Genomic DNA, 10,976 nt, shown 5'->3' with positions numbered 1-10,976 from the left:
GGTGGGTTTAAGGTTAGGGCCTCAGTAAAGGGTGGGGTTAAGGTTAGGGCCTAAGTAAAGGGTGGGTTTAAGGTTAGGGCCTCAGTAAAGGGTGGGGTTAAGGTTAGGGCCTCAGTAAAGGGTGGGTTTAAGGTTAGGGCCTCAGTAAAGGGTGGGTTAAGGTTAGGGCCTCAGTAAAGGGTGGGTTTAAGGTTAGGGCCTGAGTAAAGGGTGGGTTAAGGTTAGGGCCTCAGTAAAGGGTGGGTTTAAGGTTAGGGCCTCAGTAAAGGGTGGGTTAAGGTTAGGGCCTCAGTAAAGGGTGGGTTAAGGTTAGGGCCTCAGTAAAGGGTGGGTTAAGGTTAGGGCCTCAGTAAAGGGTGGGTTAAGGTTAGGGCCTCAGTAAAGGGTGGGTTTAAGGTTAGGGCCTCAGTAAAGGGTGGGTTAAGGTTAGGGCCTCAGTAAAGGGTGGGTTAAGGTTAGGGCCTCAGTAAAGGGTGGGTATAAGGTTAGGGCCTCAGTAAAGGGTGGGGTTAAGATTAGGTCAAGGATCAAGGGCATGACTTGGTAACCTGTAAGTGCTGGGTTTAGGTTAAGGTGAAGTGTTAGGGTTTGGGTTGGGGTTAAATAATGGGACAAAAACTGTTAACCTCAAGGGATACAGGGTGCATGGGCACTTAATACAATTACCCCACTCATTTTATTAACCTCTAGTTAAAACCAAGGTACCATTTTAATACACTGTAAAAATAGATGAAGTGGTCCCAGAAAACTCTAAACTTCCAACCAGAACGAACACAGGGTTGTTCCCTGTAATATTTGTTAGTGGTCACTAAATGGCAAAAATTCCCATCAACAGCGTACCATAAAACAGTTGGCGCCAAGTGCCTTTCTCAACGGAACACCCAAAATATATATTTTCCCCTTCCCTTGGGGGATTCAAGGCTAGGGTTAGGGTGAAACTGGGATGTGGACATGATGTAAGGGTTAGGGTTGAGGGTTTGGATTAGGGTTGAGGCTAAGTTTAGGGTTGATCTGGGATGTAGACATAAAGCTAGGGTTAGGGCTAAACTAACCCTTTATGTGCTCTCCACAGTGATTTCATAGTTGCGTCACGTTCCAAAAATGCAGCTGCACAAAAGTATATGTGTGTGTGTTCTCAATATTTGTCTGAATGAGGCTATTTCCCATGTAGCACTGAGCAGCTGGCCTCTGGATGTGAGTAATGCCGGGAGAATGAAAGAACTGACACATGACATGATGAGAGACTCACAGCCACTAATCACTGTTCAGCTTTCCTCCTCCTCTCTCTCTCTCTCTCTCCCTCTTCTGCTCTTTCTGTCCCTTCTCTATCAATCTCCTCCTCTCACTCTCTCCCTCTCTCCCCTCCCTATTTCCCTCCCTCTCTCTCTCATGCTGCAGCATATTCAGGACACAGAAGAGCAGCCGTCTCCCCACCGACACATTGGCTAAACGTGAGCTGCAGTGATGTCATCATACCAGGACATGCTTGGTGTCGGACGGACTGGTCCACTGCACCACTGACACACATGCACGCACACGCACATACACACACACTGTCTGTGGTGCGACGTGGTAGGCAGATTGGGAATTGCCGTGGTAAAAGTCAGCATCAACATCCTTTTCTGAGACAGAGCTGAATGTCTTCACCAGAGGTCAGAAGTGTCTTCGTACATAGTGTAGCTTAGGAACCTGTTGATTTACCCATAAAAAGGTTTCTCTCTCTCTCTCTCTCTCTCTCTCTCTCTCTCTCTCTCTCTCTCTCTCTCTCTCAGAGTGAGTGTGAGTGTTTTTTGGGTGGGGGACACTGGAATGTGTCTGTGTGTTGTCAGCCGCAGGGGGGTGGAGCTTTATCACGCACACAGGAGGGAGTGAAGGAGTGCGAGGGAGAGATAGAGGCACAGATAGAGCCACAGATAGAGGCACAGAGGAATAAATGTGCTCGCTGATGCATTTTGTTGTTATTAGCCTTGTCTGACCTGTTTTGTCAGTGTAGGCACACACATACGCACACGCACGCACACACACACACACACACACACACACACACACACACACACACACACACACACACACACACACACACACACACACACACACACACACACACACACAACAACAGCAATTAGCTACTAAGGTTGTACAAAACACTTCACCAGATTTCAGCATAAAAGTTCCAATGACACACCAAAGTGCAGCAGTCTTCCTGTTTCTAGGAAGACTCAAGCAGATTAAATAATGTTTTACACAGGTCTACACTGCGTGTATGTGTGTGTTCGGTGTGTGTGTTGTGTGTGTGTGTGTGTGTGTATTTGGTGTGTATGTGCTTGGTGTGTGTGTGTCCATGTCCAGCCTGTATCTGCAGTGTAAGAGACTTTCTAATGTGTTTACTCAGGCAGCACTGACACGCAGAACAGAGGCATGGTAAACCAGCCTTTTGTGCCCCACTTAGGAAGTGGACCATGGAAGGGCTGAAGCTGCATGGGGCATTGTCATACTACTGTAGGTTCACAGGGTGCGTGTCAAGGTCAGTTAGTACAGGCTACTATAGTTACTGTTACTGCTGCTGTAGAGAATAGATGGAACAGCTCATACACGTGGTAGGCTATATACAGTGCATTCGGAAACTACTCAAGCTCTTTGATTTTTTCCACATTTTGTTACGTTGCAGCCTTATTCTGAAATTGTTTAAATCGTTTTTCCCCCTCATACATCTACACACAATACCCCAAAATGACAAAGCAAAAACAGGTTTTTAAACAGCTGAAATATGACATTTACATAAGTATTCAGACCCTTTACTCAGTACTTTGTTGAAGCACCTTTGGCAGAGGTTACAGCCTCAAGTCTTCTTGGGTATGACGCTTCAAACCTGGCACACCATCTCTTTAACAAACATGGACAATAAAGCACTGTACCTATTGTACTATCTTATTATGTGTTTGAGTTATATATATCTGTTCATTTGTGTATCAGTACATTTTTTTCATGTTATCCTGGCTAGTGTTTGGAACTGTGATTTGCTGTTCATCTGAATGTCTATTTTGGTCATTAGTGAGTATGAAGGCAGTGAGGTGTCCTCTACAGTATGCCTGAGTATCAACACTACAAAACACTACACTCTAAGAAAAAAGGCTTCTTCAGCTGTCTCCATAGGAGAACCCTTTTTGGTTCCAGATAGAACCCTTTTTGGTTCCAGATAGAACTCTTTTGGGTTCCAGATAGAACTCTTTGGCTTCCAGAAATAACTATTTTGGGTTCCAGATAGAACTCTTTTGGGTTCCAGAAATAACTATTTTGGGTTCCAGATAGAACTCTTTTGGATTCCATGGACACTCACACTCTTTCTTTCATCTTATTTCTCTCATTCCTTCATCTTATTTATCTCTTTCCCTCCTTCCCTCCTGTCCCTCCCACCCAGCTTGTTACCTTTGTCACACTTCTTGCTAACTCATGGCCATTCATTAAGCAACCAACTTTTCCTCAGCCTCACCCAGAGAGACATAGGGGCCAGGTTACCAATGCACCCAATACCAGTGCTCTCCCCTGCTCTCCTATCCTCTCTCACTCCTGCTCTCCTCTCCCCTGCTCTCCTCTACCCTGCTCTCCTATCCTCTCTCACTCCTGCTCTCCTCTCCCCTGCTCTCCTCTCCCCTGCTCTCCTCTCCCCTGCTTTCCTCTCCCCTGCTCTCCTCTCCCCTGCTCTCCTCTCCTCTGCTTTCCTCTCTCCTGCTCTCCTCTCCCCTGCTTTCCTCTCGCCTGGTCTCCTCTCCCCTGCTCTCCTCTCCTCTCTCTTGCTCTCCTCTCCCCTGCTCTCCTCTCTCTTGCTCTCCTCTCCCCTGCTCTCCTCACCTCTCTCTTTCTCTCCTCTCCTGTGCTCTCCTCTCCTGTGCTCCACTCTCCTCTGCTCTCCTCTCCCCTTCTCTCATCTCCTGTGCTCTCCTCTCCAATTTTCACCATGTAACCCTTATTATAAATAAAATTCACTCCCTTATCTCCCTTTCTCTCTCCCACCTGGCCAACTCAGCAGAGGATGAAATTCTCCCTAGACATTGATCTAAGGTTAGTTTTTCCCATCCTAGGATTGGGAAAGGAAAGGGTTTGGGGGGGGGCTGAAACAGGATCTGTGCTGAAGCAGCTATCTCAGTGTGGTCCAGGACCAGCTGCCAGCTACAGTGTAAGAAAGAGTACACTAAAGTACAGCATTCCTGACTAGAGTGGTTGGTCTCAAAGGCTGCTTTCTCATTTTGGTGGCCTTGTAAATGGTGTGCCTGCTGAATCACAGAAGCCTACGCATGAAACTCTGACTTTGTCATTATTAGATTATATGCAGGTTTCCTATAAGGTTTCATATAAGGTTTCCTATAAGGATTCGTATAAGGTTTCCTATAAGCTTTCCTATAAGCTGTTTCACAACCGGCCGTGATTGGGATTGGGTCTGTCACATTCTGACCATAGTTCTGTTATTTTATTCTTTGTTTTAGTATGTTCAGGGCGTGAGTTGGGGTGGGCAGTCTATGTTTGTTTTTCTATGTTTGTTTTTGTGTTCGGCCTAGTATGGTTCTCAATCAGAGGCAGGTGTCGTTAGTTGTCTCTGATTGAGAATCATACTTAGGTAGCCTGGGTTTCACTTTTGGTTTGTGGGTGTTTGTTTCCGTGTGAATGTTTGGGCCACACGGTACTGTTTCGGTTTTGTATATTTCACGTTTATTATCTTGTTCCAGTGTTCAGTTGTGTTTTTGAATAAATATATTATGGACACTTACCACGCTGCACTTTGCTCCTCCGATCCTTCTCGCTTCTCCTCCTCAAAAGAGGAGGACGAGATCCCTTACAGAAACACCCACCACAAGAGGACCAAGCAGCGTGGTAACGGGCAGCAGCAGCAGCGGCCGAAGACACAAGACTCCTGGACTTGGGAGGAGATTTTGGGCGGCAAGGGACCCTGGGCACAAGCAGGGGAATATCGACGCCCAAAAGCAGAGCTGGAGGCAGCGAAAGCAGAGAGGCACCGGTATGAGGAAGCAGCACGGCAGCGCGGCTGGAAGCCCGAGAGGCAGCCCCAAAAATGTATTGGGGGGTGGCACACGGGGAGTGTGGCTAAGTCAGGTAGGAGACCTGAGCCCATTCCCCGTGCTTACCGGAGAGCGAGAGGGACCGGGCATGCACCGTGTTATGCGGTGGAGCGCACGGTATCCCTGGTGCGTGTGCATAGCCCGGTGCGGTACATTCCAGCTCCTCGTATCGCCCGGGCTAGAGTGGGCATCGAGCCAGGTGCCATGAAGCCGGCTCTACGCATCTGGTCTCCAGTGCGTCTCCTCGGGCCGGCGTACATGGCACCAGCCTTACGCATGGTGTCCCCGGTTCGCCAGCATGGCCCAGTCCGGGCTATTCCACCTCGCCGCACTGGTCTGGCTACGGGGAGCATTCAACCAGGTAAGGTTGGGCAGGCTCGGTGCTCAAGAGCTCCAGTGCGCCTGCACGGTCCGGTCTATCTGGTGCCACCTCCACGCACCAGCCCTCCGGTGGTAGCCCCCCCACACCAGGCCGTCTCTCCGTCCTCTCCCTACAGGTGCTCCCGCCTGTCCAGCGCTGCCAGAGCCTTCCTCCTGCCCAGAGCCGCCAGAGTCCTCCGTCTGTCCTGAGCCGCCAGAGTCTCCCGTCTGTCCTGTGCCGCCAGAGTCTCCCGTCTGTCCTGAGCCGCCAGAGTCTCCCGTCTGTCCTGAGCCGCCAGAGTCTCCTGTCTGTCCTGAGCCGCCAGTCTGTCCTGAGCCGCCAGAGCCGCCAGTCAGCCAGGAGCCACCAGAGCCGCCAGTCAGCCAGGAGCCGCCAGAGCCGCCAGTCAGCCAGGAGCCGCCAGAGCCGTCAGTCAGCCAGGAGCCGCCAGAGCCGCCAGTCAGCCAGGAGCCGCCAGAGCCGTCAGTCAGCCAGGAGCCGGCAGAGCCGCCAGTCAGCCAGGAGCCGCCAGAGCCGCCAGTCAGCCAGGAGCAGCCAGAGCTGCCAGTCAGCCAGGAGCCGCCAGTCAGCCAGGAGCCGCCAGAGCCGTCAGCCAGCCAGGAGCCGCCAGAGCCGTCAGCCAGCCAGGAGCCGCCAGAGCAGTCAGTCAGCCAGGAGCTGCTGGAGTCTCCCGCTTGTCCGGCGCTGCCGGAATCTCCCGTCCATTCGGGACCCATGGCTAGGGTCCCCAGTCGGAGGCCCTCCCCTATAGGTTCAGGTTTTGCGGCCGGAGTCCGCACCTTTGGGGGGGGGGGTACTGTTCCGTTCTGACCATAGTTCTGTTATTTTATTCTTGTTTTAGTATGGTCAGGGCGTGAGTTGGGGTGGGCAGTCTGTTTGTTTTTCTATGTTGGTTTTTGTATTCGGCCTAGTATGGTTCTCAATCAGAGGCAGGTGTCGTTAGTTGTCTCTGATTGAGAATCATACTTAGGTAGCCTGGGTTTCACTTTTGGTTTGTGGGTGTTTGTTTCCGTGTGAATTTGTGGGCCACACGGTACTGTTTCGGTTTTGTATATTTCACGTTTATTATTTTGTTCCAGTGTTCAGTTGTGTTTTTGAATAAATACATTATGGACACTTACCACGCTGCGCTTTGCTCCTCCGATCCTTCTCGCTTCTCCTCCTCAGAAGAGGAGGACGAGATCCCTTACAGGGTCACTGGTTGGACCAGTGTAGGCCGCCATTGTAAATAAGAATTTGTTCTTAAACTGACTTGCCTAGTTAAATAAAGGTTCAATAATAAATAAATAAAAAGCTTTCCTGTTTTTTTTCTAACATTCTCTATGCTGTACTGAGTTTCTGTGAGAAGTGTTACTGCTTTAGTCCCATGTAATGTTGTTGGATGAGTCATGGAAAATCTACACCACAGCCTGCTCTTCTATAGCAACTAAACAGGTATCCAACCAGGGTGGTCTGGTCCGCGTGACTCAGGGCCATGTTAGCACACAGAGCTAAAGCCTTGATGTAAGTCTTCAGGTCTCGTCATGTGAGTGTGTTTTGGCCAGCAAAATCCCCTGCACCATACTGTACCAGGTTGTGCCGTTTTGTGCTGCGCTATGCGGTAGACACCACAGTGTGTGTGTGTTACGGTGTGCGTGTGTGTGTGTGTGTGTGTGTGTGTGTGTGTGTGTGTGTGTGTGTGTGTGTGTGTGTGTGTGTGTGTATGTTTTAGACGGAATACCCTGGGTACTGTTAGGCTGGGTCTCATGTTTGCTTCCACAGGCTCAGAGCCGCAGCCCAGTGCCAAGTTGGCAGTGTTTTCAATCACACACACACACGGCGGCAAGGACACACACTGTGTTGGGAGGGGCAGGGCACAGAGGAATCAAAGCCGCTCTCTCTCATTTCCTGCTGAGGAGTGTGAGGCAGGCAGAGGTGAGCTGAGGACACGCTCAGAACCAAGTGACCCCTCCATTACTAAGACGATGGGAGGGGCGTGGTTGTTTTGGAAACAGCTGGTGTTTGCGTTTATATGAACAACTCTCATTCTGGGAGATAAACAGGGGGATGACTGCCTTCTTGATCCAACCCTCTATCAAATCAAATGTCACTTTCTCTATCACTCCTTTAATCTTGTTAAACTAGAGTTAGGAATCTGGAGGGACCAACAGACAGACAGTGGTCTACTGGTTAAACAAGAGTTAGGAGTCTGGAGGGACCAACAGACAGAAAGTAGTCTACTGGTTAAACAAGGGTTAGGAGTCTGGAGGGACCAACAGACAGACAGTAGTCTACTGGTTAAACAAGAGTTAGGAGTCTGGAAGGACCAACAGACAGACAGTAGTCTACTGGTTAAACAAGAGTTAGGAGTCTGGAGGGACCAACAGACAGACAGTAGTCTACTAGTTAAACTAGACTTAGGAGTCTGGAGGGACCAACAGACAGACAGTAGTCTACTGGTTAAACAAGAGTTAGGAGTCTGGAGGTACCAACAGACAGACAGAAGTCTACTGGTTAAACAAGAGTTAGGAGTCTGGAGGGACCAACAGACAGACAGTAGTCTACTGGTTAAACAAGAGTTAGGAGTCTGGCGGGACCAACAGGCAGATAGTAGTCTACTGGTTAAACTAGAGTTAGGAGTCTGGAGGGACAAACAGACAGACAGTAGTCAATCAAATCAATCAAATGTATTTATAAAGCCCTTCTTACATCAGCTGATGTCACAAAGTGCTGCACAGAAACCCAGCCTAAAACGCCAAACAGCAAGCAATGCAGGTGTCGAAGCAAGGTGGCTAGGAAAAACTCCCTAGAAAGGCCAGAACCTAGGAAGAAACCTAGAGAGGAACCAGGCTAGGAGGGGTGGCCAGTCCTCTTCTGGCTATGCCGGGTGAAGATTATAACAGAACATGGCCAAGATGTAGGGTCAAATAATAATAATCACAGTGGTTGTAGAGGGTGCAACAGGTCAGCACCTCAGGAGTATATGTCAGTTGGCTTTTCATAGCCGATCATTCAGAGTATCTCTACCGCTCCTGCTGTCACTAGAGAGTTGAAAACAGCCGGTCTGGGACAGGTAGCACGTCTGGTTAACAGGTCAGTGTTCCATCGCCGCAGGCAGAACAGTTGAAACTGGAGCAGCAGCACGACCAGGTGGACTGGGGACAGCAAGGAGTCATCAGGCCAGGTAGTCCTGAGGCATGGTCCTAGGGCTCAGGTCCTGTGTGTGTGTGAGTGAGAGAGTGTCGGGAGACACTGTGGCCCCGTCCGACGATACCCCCGGACAGGGCCAACCAGGCAGGATATAACCCCACCCACTTTGCCAAAGCACAGCCCCCACACCACTAGAGGGATATCTCCAACCACCAACCTACCATCCTGAGACCAGGCCGAGTATAGCCCACAAAGATCTCCCCCACGGCACAACCAAGGGGGGACGCCAAACCGGACAGGAAGATCACATCAGTGACTCAACCCACTCAAGTGAAGCACCGCTCCTAGGAATGATATGGAAGAGCACCAGTAAGCCAGTGACTCAGCCCATGTAATAGGGTTAGAGGCAGATAGTCCAGAATTATGACGAAAAACATTAAGATCCACATTTATTCCACGGGACAGAGTATGACTGGCAGTGAGTAGGTCTGAAGACATGTTGGACAAAACCCACTGAGTCGATGATGGCGCCAAAAGCTTTTTGGAGTGGGTCTGTGGACTTTTCCATGTGAAAATTAGTCACCAAAAATGTGAATATTATCTGCCATGATTACAAAGTCCGATAGGAATCCAGAGAACTCAGTGAGGAATGCTGTATATGGCCCACAAGGCCTGTTAACTTCAGCTATAAAAAGTAATTGAGTAGGCTGCATAGATTTCATGACTAGAAGCTCAAAAGATGAAAACCCAGTTTTAAAAAAAAAGTTTTATTTGCTATTGTAAATGTTAGCAACACCTCCGCCTTTGCGGGATGCGTGGGAGATATGGTCACTAGTGTAACCAGGAGGTGATGCCTCATTCAACACAGTAAATTCATCAGGCTTAAGCCATGTTTCAGTCAGGCCAATCACATCAAGATTCTGATCAGTGATTAGTTAATTGACTATAACTGCCTTGGAAGTGAGGGTTCCAACATTAAGTAGCCCTATTTTGAGATGTGAGATATCATAACGTCTTCCAATAATGACAGGAATGGAGGAGGTCTTTATTCCAGTGAGATTGCTAAAGTGAACACGGCCATGTTTAGTTTTGCCCAACCTAGATCGAGGTACAGACACGGTCTTAATGGGATAGCTGAGCTGACTCCACTAAGCTGGCAGGCTGGCTAACAGCCTGCTGCTTTGCTAGAGGAGTTAGAGCCCTATATATGTTCGTAGCAATAAGATGAGAGCACCCATCCAGCTAGGATGAAGTCAATCACTGCTCAGCAGGCCAGGCTTGGTCCTGTTTGTAGGTGAGTCCCAGAAAGAAGGCCAATTATCTACAAATTCTATCTTTTGGGAGGGGCAGAAAACAGTTTTCAACCAGCGATTGAGTTGTGAGACTCTGCTGTAGAGCTCATCACTCCCCTTAACTGGGAGGGGGCCAGAGACAATTACTCGATGCCGACACATCTTTCTAGCTGATTTGCACGCTGAAGCTATGTTGTGCTTGGTGACCTCTGACTGTTTCATCCTAACATCGTTGGTGCTGACGTGGATAACAATATCCCTATTCTCGGCAGTTTTAGCCAACACCATCTTCAGATTACGTTGGTAGCCCTGCCCCCTGGTAAACAGTGTATGATCGCTGGATGATTCGTTTTATGTCTAATACTGCGGCTAATGGAGCCGCCAATGACTAGGGTTTTCAATTTGTCAGAGCTAATGGTGGGAGGCTTCGGCGTCTCAGACCCCATAACGGGAGGAGTAGAGATCAGAGAAGGCTCGGCCTCTGACTCCAACCCATTGCTTAATGGGGAGAACCGATTGAATGTTTCTGTCGGCTGAATGAGCGACACCGGTTGAGCGTTCCTACAGCATTTCCTTCCAGAAGCCATGAGAACATTGTCCGGCTGTGGGGACTGTGCGAGGGGATTTAAACTACTATCTGTACTTACTGGTGGCACAGACGCTGAAACAGTGTCCTTTCCCACACTTGCCTTTCCCAAATTACCCTTTCCTAACTATTGCGTCTGTAGCTGGGCTTGTAGCACAGCTATCCTCGCCGTAAGGCGATCGTTCTCCTGTATATTATGAGTACAGCGACTGCAATTAGAAGGCATCATGTTAATGTTACTACTTAGCTTCGGCTGTTGGAGGTCCTGACGAACCATGTCCAGATAAAGCGCCCGGGGTGAAAAAGTTGAATGAAAAAAGTTGAGCGAGGGAAAAACTAAAAATATAAACGGTAACTAAAAACCGTAAAGTTGGCAGGTAGCAAAGTAAGGTTAGCAACAAACCGCACAGCAGCACGTAAACAAGTCTACTGGTTAAACTAGTTAAGAGTCTGGAGGGACCAACAGACAGACAGTAGTCAACTGGTTAAACTAGAGTTAGGAGTACTTCGGTCTG

This window comes from Oncorhynchus nerka, linkage group LG28, assembly GCF_034236695.1.
Source record: "Oncorhynchus nerka isolate Pitt River linkage group LG28, Oner_Uvic_2.0, whole genome shotgun sequence".
NCBI lineage: Eukaryota > Metazoa > Chordata > Actinopteri > Salmoniformes > Salmonidae > Oncorhynchus > Oncorhynchus nerka.
The sequence above is the reverse complement of the archived record's forward strand: the minus strand, read 5'-3'. Positions refer to the sequence as shown.